The 13,120-nt window shown below is 45.9% G+C and overlaps 1 protein-coding gene across 1 annotated transcript in view; it reads left to right on the top strand.

Annotated features, from left to right (window-relative positions):
- Positions 1-679: 679 nt before the first annotated feature.
- pot1 (protection of telomeres 1 homolog) overlaps positions 680-13,120 on the top strand; it is a 61,534-nt gene continuing 49,093 nt past the window's right edge. Inside the window, exon 1 of the mRNA XM_080474633.1 lies at positions 680-733. The gene's annotated coding sequence lies outside the window, so the exon portion shown is untranslated. The remainder of the gene's footprint in view (positions 734-13,120) is intronic.

The following is a 13,120-nucleotide window of genomic DNA, read 5'->3' as shown; positions in this document are numbered from 1 at the left end:
CATGTCAGTATGTCTAAAAGGAGTGAGGTGTGACATGTTGCTCAGCTGTTTGAGCACAGCCAGACAGAACTTCCTACTGGGATCAGGCTGAGGTTCTCCTGCTGGAACAGGCGGGGAACAGAACACTGACTGGTTCTGAGCCACTCATTTCTTTTGAAATGTAATATTCTACACACTGTAACTAAAATAGCCTCCGTAAGATGAACCCAATAGATGTTGATATTGTTGTTGTTGTTTGAGGGCGAGCTTCAGCCAGGGAATAGAGAGCATTTCCCACGGCTCCAGCTCATCTATGTCCCAAGTTAATGTTATATGAGCTAAACACAACGACAACAACAATAAATACGTTCTTCCTCCCTGTGGAAGGTAATCCCACGCTGTCCATTGTCCTGATTTGGTCTGTTTGTACAACCAAAAGCAGAACAGTGACGCAGCATCGTTGCTGAAGTCCTGACAAATGCCCCTCCCAATATGGCGGACGCACTGACGTATGTTCCTGCCAGTCGGTGAAGCGTCTAGTGCATAGACGTGTAAATATGTCTATGGTCTAGTGTATATATGTCTATGGTCTAGTGTATATATGTCTATGGGTCGGACCGTGTCACGGCTCGTTTTGGGTCCGCGTACTGCAGGTTTGTCCCTGTGACGTAATCAGTGAGCGTCTTCCGCGCATGCGCAGCTCGGGGTAGCCTGTCAATTCAAAGCGAGCGAGGGAAACAGCCCAAGTCTTCTGGTAAGATTGAATGTGTTTATCGCCAACATGAGAGGCCGTGTTTCCTCCTCTCTGTGCTCATCTCCCTAAAATCTGCTTTATGTCACAAAAAGGGTTTAAACACTTTAAAAACAGTTCTTTCTCTACGTGTGAAGTGAAAGCGACACACGCGACAAAACTCCGTATAAAAAGCGTCGTGTTTTAGTTTTATTGATTACTGGCTAATAATACCTACACATAGGATAACGATTTAGACTTTTTATGAATCCATACAAATATATATATTTTTCGGCAAACATACAAGGTTCCAACGACATTGTTTGATGGACAGAAATCACGCTTTTTATAAAGATGCTCACCCAAACATCTATTTCCTCCGTAAATACATCAGAATATTATTGAAATAACGTGAACTATTGAGAGTTGTATATTCTGATAGCACTCACAGGATGTGTACATTCACAACAGTGTTTTCTGTTTATGAGGAGTTATCAGGAAAGGAAAACCTTTAAACAGACGTTCCCACACAGTCCGTGTCACTTTATAAAACACATCCAACCTTTTTACACTCGAGTTTCTTAAAAACAATTTAATGTTCTAAATGGCTTCAGTAAAACAATAAATGTACACATAAATACATGTATGTAAGTATTCTATACATCTGCAAAATATGAAGGCTCGTTTTGTTTATAAAGTGCAAATCAAGAAGCATTTCTGTTAAGAGACCCAAACTATTGGAACAATAAAGAAACGATAAATATAGAAATCCAAATCAGAAAACCCAGCGACAGGATTTGTTTAAACATGAACATTTGACCAGTATCACACATTCTCACTGGTTTGAGTATATGTAATAAGTTACTTTAACTCCCGTCTCAATGGGATTCGTCCTGCCTCAGTCCTCTAACAAAGTCTGATCTAATCTAATCCTCAGTCCAGTACACACCAGTAACCTCACTGGTTACTGGTTACACTTTATGTCAACAAGTTCAAACTTGAGACTTTAAGTTCTCCTCCTGTTCTCCTCCTGTTCTCCTCCTGTTCCTCCTGGTCACCTCCTCCTCCTGTTCCTCATGTTCCTCCTGTTCCCCTCCTCCTCCTCCTGGTCACCTCCTCCTCCTGTTCTCCTCCTCCTCCTGTTCCTCCTGGTCACCTCCTCCTCCTGTTCCTCATGTTCCTCCTGTTCTCCTCCTCCTCCTGTTCACCTCCTCCTCCTGTTCACCTCCTCCTCCTGCTCCTCCTGTTCACCTCCTCCTCATGTTCCTCATGTTCCTCCTGTTCCCCTCCTCCTCCTCCTCCTGGTCACCTCCTCCTCCTGTTCTCCTCCTCCTCCTGTTCCTCCTGGTCACCTCCTCCTCCTGTTCCTCATGTTCCTCCTGTTCTCCTCCTCCTCCTCCTCCTGTTCTCCTCCTCCTCCTGTTCACCTCCTCCTCCTGTTCACCTCCTCCTCCTGCTCCTCCTGTTCACCTCCTCCTCATGTTCCTCATGTTCCTCCTGTTCTCCTCCTCCTCCTCCTGGTCACCTCCTCCTCCTGTTCTCCTCCTCCTCCTGTTCTCCTCCTCCTCCTGTTCACCTCCTCCTCCCGTTCTCCTCCTCCTGTTCTCCTCCTCCTCCTGTTCCTCCTGGTCACCTCCTCCTCCTGTTCTCCTCCTCCTGTTCACCTCCTCCTCATGTTCTCCTCCTCCTCCTGTTCACCTCCTCCTCCTGCTCCTCCTGTTCACCTCCTCCTCATGTTCCTCATGTTCCTCCTGTTCTCCTCCTCCTCCTCCTGGTCACCTCCTCCTCCTGTTCTCCTCCTCCTCCTGTTCACCTCCTCCTCCCGTTCTCCTCCTCCTCCTGGTCACCTCCTCCTCCTGTTCCTCCTGTTCTCCTCCTCCTCCTGTTCTCCTCCTCCTCCTGTTCACCTCCTCCTCCTGTTCACCTTCTCCTCCTGTTCTCCTCCTCCTCTTGTTCACCTCCTCCTCCTCCTCCTCCTGTTCACGCCCTCCTGTTCTCCTCCTCCTCCTAGTCTGGTCGCTTTCCAGAGTTTCCAGCTCCTCCTTGATTTTCCTCATTAGAATATTGGATCATAGGAGCTACATTCAGAATCTGCTGTGTCTGTGTGAGCTGGATTGGCTCCGCCTACACATGCCCGTCTTGGGAAGAGGAGGAAGTACTTCCTCTCGTGGTGCCATGTGCCAGAGCAGAGCTGCCTAATTGTGGGAGGAGTCAAAGGGAGGGCCTACCTTGATTGGGATTGGCTAAACCCCGATGACACTATATAGGGTTTGATTTCTGATTGGCTGCTTGGAGCAACACACTTTTTAAAACCTGAAACAAGCCAGGGAGAGAGAGGACAGACTGTCTTCACTTCTGGGACGTCAGTCCAGGTATGGGGACGATTAGTACTGAAGGAGACCCAGTAGAAAATGAATTTCCAATAATATGAGCCTATTGATCTTTGATTATTGCTTCCATTATGTACAAGTTAAGTTTACAGGATGTTTTGGACAATCGAAAGTGCTGGAGAGAGAGAGAGAGAGAGAGAGAGAGAGAGAGAGAGAGAGAGAGAGAGAGAGAGAGAGAGACTACTATACTATTATATGAAGTACTTTGTCTTCAAAACAAAAGAGCACGGTGTCTCCATCAACACTGAAGCTCCACTGTGTAAACAGTGTTAGAGAACGTCTGGTTCAGAGTGGAAACACTACTAACCTGCTACACTACTAACCTGCCACACTGCTAACCTGCTACACTACTAACCTGCTACACTACTAACCTGCTACACTACTAACCTGCTAACCTACTAACCTGCCACACTACTAACCTGCTACACTACTACCCTGCTACACTACTAACCTGCTAACCTACTAACCTGCTACACTACTAACCTGCTACACTACTAACCTGCTAACCTACTAACCTGCCACACTACTAACCTGCTACACTACTACCCTGCTACACTACTAACCTGCTACACTACTAACCTGCTACACTACTAACCTGCTAACCTACTAACCTGCCACACTACTAACCTGCTACACTACTACCCTGCTACACTACTAACCTGCTACACTACTAACCTGCTAACCTACTAACCTGCTACACTACTAACCTGCCACACTACTAACCTGCTACACTACTAACCTGCTACACTACTAACCTGCCCCACTACTAACCTGCTACACTACTAACCTGCTACACTACTAACCTGCTAACCTACTAACCTGCCACACTACTAACCTGCTACACTACTACCCTGCTACACTACTAACCTGCTACACTACTAACCTGCTAACCTACTAACCTGCCACACTACTAACCTGCTACACTACTAACCTGCTACACTACTAACCTGCTACACTACTAACCTGCTAACCTACTAACCTGCCACACTACTAACCTGCTAACCTCCTGAAGGACAAACACCCAGACCTGCAGAAGGAGTCCAAAGAACCCCAGCTAGTAACTTATATACCATGAAACTATAGCTCTGGAAAAAACATTAAGCTATTAGAAATATTAGTATTATAAATATAATGTAATAAATAATATAAAAGAAAATAACGTGAAAATATTTTATTTTAACCATTTAATGTTATAAAGATCACTGCCTAGTAACAAACCATTTAAAGACACTGGTCCTCCTGAAGACAGGCTTTTGTCTCTTTTTATTTGGAAAAGTATCGAACTACATGGTGGTATCGGTATCGATACCAGAATGTTGGTATCGTGACAACACACACACACACACACACACACACACACACACACACACACACACACACACACACACAGAAAACCGGCGGTCCATCAGGCCGTATTGAACTGTTGCATCCCTAATAATGATGATGATACATGTTTGCCTGACCCTTGACCCTTGACCCTTGACCCTTGACCTTGACCTGCTGTAGGACGTTTGGAGCATCTGAACCACTCTGAGATGCTCTCAGTTTTAACGCACCGCTGCTCTTCTTCCTCTGATTTGTTCTGCCTGATTCGTTCCAGTAGGTGATGATTGTGTTAGAAAACCGTTCTGGTTGCTAGTTTTCTTTTCTTTTAACCGCTGACATTCTCCTGAGGTGCTGCTTGGTCAACGGACCGACGTGCGGGGGCCTAACAGCTCGGAAAATTGATTCCACTGCTTGATGGCATTTCTTTTTGGGCAAATCGTAGAAAATGGAACGTGGCGCTGCAGGTGCAATTCCATCCGTGCTGGTCATGGTCTCTGACCAGCGGGGGTGGACCCCTGCTGGTCAGAGACCATGACCAGTGGGACTCTGACTGCACGTTCTATTAACAGTCTAAGTCACTGGTATGTGGAAGCTGCCCTGTGTTGAGTACAAACAGCGGTAAGCACTGAACAGTTACTGAACGGAGGAAGTATTTGGAGCGCCGGCTCCAGCTGAGCAGACTCAAACTCTTTGGAGGAAGATGGGGGACGGGGGTCTGAAGGCTGTTTTATCTGAGGTGTTCTCTGATCGGGGACCACAGCGTCAGCCACAGACTGCACCCCCGTTTCCTTTCAAGCTTTATTTATTCCTCTGTCGGGACAAAGACCCCTGGGTCCCGGGCCCGGACCCGGACCGGGTGGATTATTTTCAGTGGCTATCTTCGGTGATTTCTCTCTTGTCAGCTGGTGTCAGGATGAGCACCAGTCCCGTTCTGTCCAGGACGCTCAGCGTTTTGATCTCTTTTCCACAAGAGTTGGTCGGTACCCACATTTTGATATCGCTAAACCTTCTCCACATGTTCCTGGTGATACGGTATTACCTTCACGAATTAAAAATCCCTTTAGATCCACACCGTCTCCTCATTCAAACATACGTCTCTTGTGATAACAATATAAAGCCCCGCCCACACCACAACGCCATTTCATGTAACCATAGTTTCTGTCCAATCGTCCACGCGGCGTTTTAGAAGCCTGAAAAAGTTTGTTTTTTTTAAAAACAGGTTCCAGGGTGGAGAAATGTGAAAACGTCTTCTCGGCGTTGATGTGTGGAAGGACAAGACGCACATTAGCTGAAAATGATGATGTCACCACCCACCTCTCCGCCTCTCCGTGATGTCACTGAACAAGACCAACATGGCGGACTACCTGCTCCAGGTGGCGCTGCAGGAGCTGCTGATGCTCGCTTTAATGAGGCACAATGGTGGATTTCTCCAATACCAGGATGCCACCTATAGGCCTGGCATATTTACTGCATCTTTTCGAGTAATTTTCATGGCGCCCTGTGGACGGGAAACTTTTTAAGAACGACGGGGAGAAAAAAGATTATTTTGGCTTGTGTGGAACTTTATGTTCATGTCAGAAGGTGAAACTTTTCTCTTTTTGACATAATAAATAGTTTATTGTTCTGTAATTGAAGACTTTGAAGGCTGCTGGAGAAGTGCTGGTGACCTCCAGTCACCAAGACCCCAGCAGGAGAGTCTCAGAAGTTAAAGGTTAGGTTGTATTCCACCATATCTGGCCTGACTGGCTCGAAAGCTAAAACACTTAGTGACTTCATTAACACCTTGTACTCTTTGTCATTTGTTGATGAAACCCTCTCCAACAAGTAAAACGCTGCTGTTGAAGTGGATAATATCGTTCATTTTGAGATGGAAGGGACATTTCAAAGACTTCTCCAGACACGGTGACACCTGAGGTTTTCTCGCAGCATTATAAAACCTCTGCCTGGTGACCCTTTACCCTCCTGGATTTCTCCTTGCCCTCGCTATGCAAACACTTGTGGAGCGCCCAGCCGTCAATGTGAAGGGAATGCACCTTCGTCCTCCATGTTGGTCCTCCTTCAGCACCATTACTCAGTCAGTACTAATGTGCAGCGTGGGTCTTTTGCTGGAAGATAGAAGTCAGTGCGCATGCTGTGGCAGAGACAAATTCCTCGTTCACACTGCAGAGAAAAGCGACTCAATTCTGTTTTTTTACTCATAGTGACTCATATGCGACCTGTTTTGTAGCCGTGTGGAAACGCCACTCTGATATTTTCCGTCCAGACCCAGGCCTCGTTCATATGTGGTTCCAATTTGGATATTTTTCGACATGCGACTGCTTTGTCACCGACGTGTGACTGACGTCACTGATCAGCGTCGGAGGAAGCGGCTCCGCCAGAATAAAAGCTGTTAAAAGCTGCGTTCTCTTTTTTCCTCATCGTCCTTCTTTCCTCCTCATGTTGTCTAGATTCTGTCGCTCGTATTTAACAACCACTAGAAAATGGTTCTACACGCTGACCAGTGTTGCCAGATATGGAGGGTATCCCCCAGTTGAAGAGCCAAACTCTCTTACCTTTTAACTTTGTTTATTTGGTGCGTTTGAGTGTTTATGGCGTGTTCTTTATTACACATATAATAGTTTTTAGGTTTTAACATGATTCCAACACAGGTTGAGATTTGGGCTGGTTTTTATTAAGGTGTGTGGGTTTTACCTTGTTTGGGCTGAAACAGTGAGTCACATCTGGCAACCCTGGAGCTGACCGGGAGGTCATGAGTAAATAGCTCGGCGTGACTTCACGTCATCTTCTGTGCTCTGGGGCCCGAAAACATCCGCTCCAATCACGTTCATACGGCAGGTCGCTTTTGAAATTATCACGCAAACAAAAATTGGATTCCAGAAAAAAATCGTAATTGACCATTAAGACCTGTGGTGTGGGTGGAGCCTAAGAACCGAGACAAACCGTTTCAGTAGGTTGAGCTGTGGTGGCTCCATTGTTAGATCTTAGCCCAACGTAAGAATCAATGGATATTGACCGTCAATCAGCAGATCGTTGGTCTTCCTACTGAGAGGTGCATTCAGTCCGTTGTTGGTATTTTCAGTCGGTCGTGTTCAGTCGGTCACGTTCAGTCGGTCACGTTCAGTCGGTCGCGTTCAGTCGGTCACGTTCAGTCTGTCACGTTCAGTCTGTTCAGTCGATTGCGTTTAGTCGGTTGCGTTCAGTCCGTCGTGTTCAGTCCGTTCAGTCGGTCACAGTCAGTCCATTCAGTCGGTCGTGTTCGGTCGGTCGCGTTGTGTTCAGTCGTTGGCGTTGTGTTCAGTCGTTGGCGTTGTGTTCAGTCGTTGGCGTTGTGTTCGGTCGGTCGCGTTGTGTTCAGTCGTTGGCGTTGTGTTCAGTCGGTCGCGTTGTGTTGTGTTCAGTCGTTGGCGTTGTGTTCAGTCGGTCGCGTTGTGTTCAGTCGTTGGCGTTGTGTTCAGTCGTTGGCGTTGTGTTCGGTCAGTCGCGTTGTGTTCAGTCGTTGGCGTTGTGTTCAGTCGGTCGCGTTGTGTTCAGTCGTTGGCGTTGTGTTCAGTCGTTGGCGTTGTGTTCAGTCGGTTGTGTTCGGTCGGTCGCGTTGTGTTCAGTCGTTGGCGTTGTGTTCGGTCAGTCGCGTTGTGTTCAGTCGTTGGCGTTGTGTTCAGTCGGTCGCGTTGTGTTCAGTCGTTGGCGTTGTGTTCAGTCGTTGGCGTTGTGTTCAGTCGTTGGCGTTGTGTTCAGTCGGTCGCGTTGTGTTCAGTCGTTGGCGTTGTGTTCAGTCGTTGGCGTTGTGTTCAGTCGGTTGTGTTCGGTCGGTCGCGTTGTGTTCGGTCGGTCGCGTTGTGTTCAGTCGTTGGCGTTGTGTTCGGTCAGTCGCGTTGTGTTCAGTCGTTGGCGTTGTGTTCAGTCGGTCGCGTTGTGTTCAGTCGTTGGCGTTGTGTTCAGTCGTTGGCGTTGTGTTCAGTCGTTGGCGTTGTGTTCAGTCGGTCCTCCAGCAGAGCTCCAGAGTGGAGGTACGACTCATTCAGGAAAGTGCTTCCGTTCCGCTTCAGGGCTGAATAACAGGACTAGAAATGCTGCAGTGGGCAGAGCAGCATCAGAGCCACGCAGCAGAGCTGCTCCACCACAGAGCTGCTCCTCCTCTTTCCTCCACACGTCTATTCTGGGAGCTGCTTTATTTCTTTTTTGGAGCCTCTGCTGAAAGTCTCACAAAAAACAACGGATACAAAGATTATGCAAATGCTGGGGCAGATAAGGATTGTGGCTTGGCTCACGCCTGCAGCATCGGCTGAATCAACACCGAGGACATTGTGGGACTGGGACATGAGAGGCAGCGTCCCAAACGCCCGTCACTCTTCCCTTCTGCTTCCATCGCCGTCCTCGTTGGCCGAGGTTCCTCATCTTCTCCCTTGATTTTATGACACTGAAGTAGTGTTGTCACGATACCAACAGTCTGGTATCGATACCGATACCACCATGTAGTTCGATACTTTTCCAAATAAAAAGAGACAAAAGCCTGTCTTCAGGAGGACCAGTGTCTTTAAATGGTTTGTTACTAGGCAGTAATCTTTATAACATTAAATGGTTAAAATAAAATATTTTCACGTTATATTCTTTTATATTATTTATTATATTATATTTATAATACTAATATTTCTAATAGCTTAATGTTTTTTCCAGAGCTATAGTTTCATGGTATATAAGTTACTAGCTGTGGTTCTTTGGACTCCTTCTGCAGGTCTGGGTGTTTGTCCTTCAGGAGGTTAGCAGGTTAGTAGTGTGGCAGGTTAGTAGGTTAGCAGGTTAGTAGTGTAGCAGGTTAGTAGTGTAGCAGGTTAGTAGTGTGGCAGGTTAGTAGTGTGGCAGGTTAGTAGTGTAGCAGGTTAGTAGTGTAGCAGGTTAGTAGTGTTTCCACTCTGAACCAGACGTTCTCTAACACTGTTTACACAGTGGAGCTTCAGTGTTGATGGAGACACCGTGCTCTTTTGTTTTGAAGACAAAGTACTTCATATAGTAGTATAGTATAGTAGTCTCTCTCTCTCTCTCTCTCTCTCTCCCTCTCTCTTTCACCAGACGCTTGCTCTTTGCTGCTCTGTTAGTGATGCACTCTATATCTTTTTACAGAGTTTCCACGGGTCATTTGAGTCAGTTACACATGCTCACTCTCACACTGACACAGGTCATTTACTCAGGCATATCCGGTATTCTTTTCAAAGTACAAGCTCGGTTGGGAGAAGATTGTTTTGAAAATACGTTGTTTTGACTTTTATTATGAAGTTGTGTAGGTCAAGTATGAAGCGCTTATTCATTTATTCAGGAGTGGGAGCGCACCCCGCCTCGGAGAAACCGGAGTGCAAAAAAGAAATAAATAAAGTAATAGACACCGGAGGACGACTCTCCTCGGTGCAAATTAACACAGTGACGGTCACGTAAAAAAAGAAAAAGATACCGGTACCGGCTGGGCCCAGTTTAGTATCTTTTTAAAGGCGTCAGTACCGCGATACCAATACAGTACCAGTATACCGTATACCTATGCAGTATACCAGTAAACAAGCCTACGCTGAAGTGATGCTAAACCAAACACAGGAGCTCCTCCTGAGAATTCCACCGGCGGCTCTGACAGCCGGCAGACTCGGTCTGAGGTTCAGGGTTTCCTGGAGCCAGAATCACGTCAGTCCAACTCTCTGGGTGGTTTACTTCCTACTGAAACAGGCTGGGAGAGAATCTTAGTGAAGAAAAGGAGAGAATCTGTCTCAGGAGAGTAAAACATCCTGGCACAGCGCTCTGCAACCTGCAGGACTCAAAGGTCCATCTTTACAATTTCCCTCCAAATTAAAAGCACCAGAGCCACAAAACATGTAAATCCTCTGAAATGAAGAAAAAAACCTCTTTGAACAACTAAAAAGTAGTTTTCATTCCTAAAGTGTTCCTGTTAGAATTTACTTCTATTTTATTCCATTTTCAGCTCTTGGAGACGTTTTTAGAGGTTTTTACTCTTTTTTTTCATGGATTTTTCTTCTTTAGTTATTTTATGCATCTTGGCTGTTTTAACTCTTTATAGTCGCTGTGTGTTTTAGTAAAACTAGATAGTGTTTCTGTCCCTTTTCCTTTTGCTTCTTTTTTCCTTTTTTCTTTTCCTAAAAACCTTCTGTTCTCATTTAATCATGTGAGCATAACCATTTTTTCTGTATTTAATATACATTGTTGTGTATTTTTTTTTATTCATTTTTGAAAATCACTGTGGTTTTCAAATAGATAAAAATGTAAGGGAAATGTTTATTTACAAATCATTTTGTGACAAAGTCAGGGAGCCGCTCCAGGGGATGCTGACGAGCCACATGTGGCTCCATAGCTGCAGGTTGTTGACCTTTGACATAAAAGATTCTATCCTGTGTCCAGGAAAAGCTTTTTTTCCACTTCAGTTCTTGGGATGATTGTTTCCTAGTCACTGCCTCGCCGCCGCCTTCCTGCTGTGTCCTCTGGCCGTCTGTTAATCTGTGTTAACAGCGTTGATGTGGTCTTTACGGTACGAGAGAGGGTTTGTTCTTCTCGGCTCCTGGTAGAAGGAGGTTCTCCTCGCCGTGGCTTCTGGGAGCAGAAGCTCCTCCAGTCTGCAGGAAGACAAACGCTCCTGGACCCGTGTGGACCGTTTTAACGCTGGACGCCAGGAGATAAGACGGAGGGATTAAACATATCACACTGCACTATCACACTGTGCGTCCGATTCAATCCTGCTGCACCATAGGGTTGTTTGGTATACAGGTACTGTATCGGTATACCGATACTGTGTTGGTATCGCGGTACTGACACCTTAAAAATGATACTATACTGGGCCCGGCCGGTACCGGTATCCTTTTTTTTTTAATACATTTTTTTTTCTGTCACCGCGGAGCGTCACTGTTGTAATTTGCACCGAGGAGAGTCGGTGTCTCTGCGGGGGAAACGTCGGCCGGCTGCTCCTCTTTCTGACTTCTCTGGGATGTTTTGGACGATGGAAAGAGCAGAAAGCAGCGCTCCGCTTTCTGCTCTTTTCTTTTTATATATATATATATTTTTTTCACTCCGGTTGCTCCGAGACGCGGTGCTCCCGCTCCCGCGCTCCGACCCGACATCCACAACTGAATAGGCACTTCATACTCAACCTACACAACTTCAAAATAAAAGTCAAAACAACGTATTTTCAAAACGATCTTCTCCCAACCGAGCTTGTACTTTGAAAAGAATAGCGGCTGCGCATGCGTAAATGTGAGAGTGCGCCTGCGTGACGGACTCAAACGACCCGTGGAAACCCCGTGAAAAGAAATCCTCAAACGTCACTATTAACAGTTTTAATGATTTCGTCTGAACATAAAGTGTCCTGAACATGAGTGGAACATTTTTTATAATTCAAAGTTTTATTGTATTTTCAATATTTCAAAGAAAAGATACAAACAAACCTGTATCAACAGGACATATATAATGGAGGTAAAATATAAAATAAAAATAAAACAAAAGCAAGGCAGGAGGCATGTGAACAGACAAGATATGCAAATCAACACGTCTGTTGACTAAAACAAACAAATTTTTCTGCCATAATATTATTTTCACAGTTTAAACTCTCCAACATCTTCTCACACACCACTGTCTCCCCCATTTGTGTTTTCCTCATACTCAGGCCACCTTTACACGACAACGAATTCGAGTGTATCCGCAAAACTTCCTTTACTTTTGGGGGGTCTGTTTACACGACACCAGTGTTCTGATCCACTGTATCCTGAAGTTTTTAATCCGGCTCCCAAAGTGGAAAGATTCTTTCAAGGTGCTAATCCCTCCTGCAGAGACTGATGGAGGCTACAGAGCCTGTTACTGCTCATCTCCCCCTCCCTCCTGCTCATCCAGTTGTAAACAAACATGGCGGCCGCGTAGTGGTACGACCCGTAGTGGTACGACCCGTAGTGGTACGACCCGTGGTGGTACGACCCGTGGCGGTACGACCCGTAGCGGTACGACCCGTAGCGGTACGACCCGTAGCGGTACGACCCGTAGTGGTACGACCCGCAGTGGTACGACCCGCGGTCCATATTCTAGTTTTATCCTCCAGATCAGTAGTTTAATAGTTGAGACTCTCCCTGATATCATCCGGTTCCTCATCAGTCCATGTTGATGTCAGGTTCTCTCCATTTTCTTCACCTTTATAGTGTTTTGTTCTCTGAACACGTCTGTGTAGTTTCATTACAAAATCAAGCAACAGCGCCCTCCAGTGGCCCGGCAGACTAACTACATCGTTGTCTCTGTGTCCGCTGCTGCAGTGGAAACGCATTCCTGTTTTTTTAGCGGATTAGATGTTGTCACGTGAAACGTTGTTGTGTAAACAGGGCCTCAGTGGGGGTTGAGGCTCCTTCCAACACCTCAGAATGGTGCGTGCTCATGTCATCAGGCCAGTTTTTAATATTCCAAAAATGTGCTTGTTTAACTGTGGTACCACGGTTCTGTCTCCAAGGAGACAGAGTCTTGGTGACCTGAGAAGTTCACAATTCAACCATTTGCTCCTACAATCTAAAACATTTTCCCATAAGGGGAGAATGTTAGAACAATCCCACAATGCACCGATAAACGTGCCACTTTTTTCCCCACATTTCCAGCACAGATCAGTGTTTAGTGAGCCCATTCTGTTGAGTCTGGATGGAGTAAAATAATATCTATGAATTATCTTATATTGAAT

Source organism: Lipophrys pholis (assembly GCF_963383615.2).
Source record: "Lipophrys pholis genome assembly, chromosome: 11".
NCBI lineage: Eukaryota > Metazoa > Chordata > Actinopteri > Blenniiformes > Blenniidae > Lipophrys > Lipophrys pholis.
The sequence above is the reverse complement of the archived record's forward strand: the minus strand, read 5'-3'. Positions and strand labels throughout refer to the sequence as shown.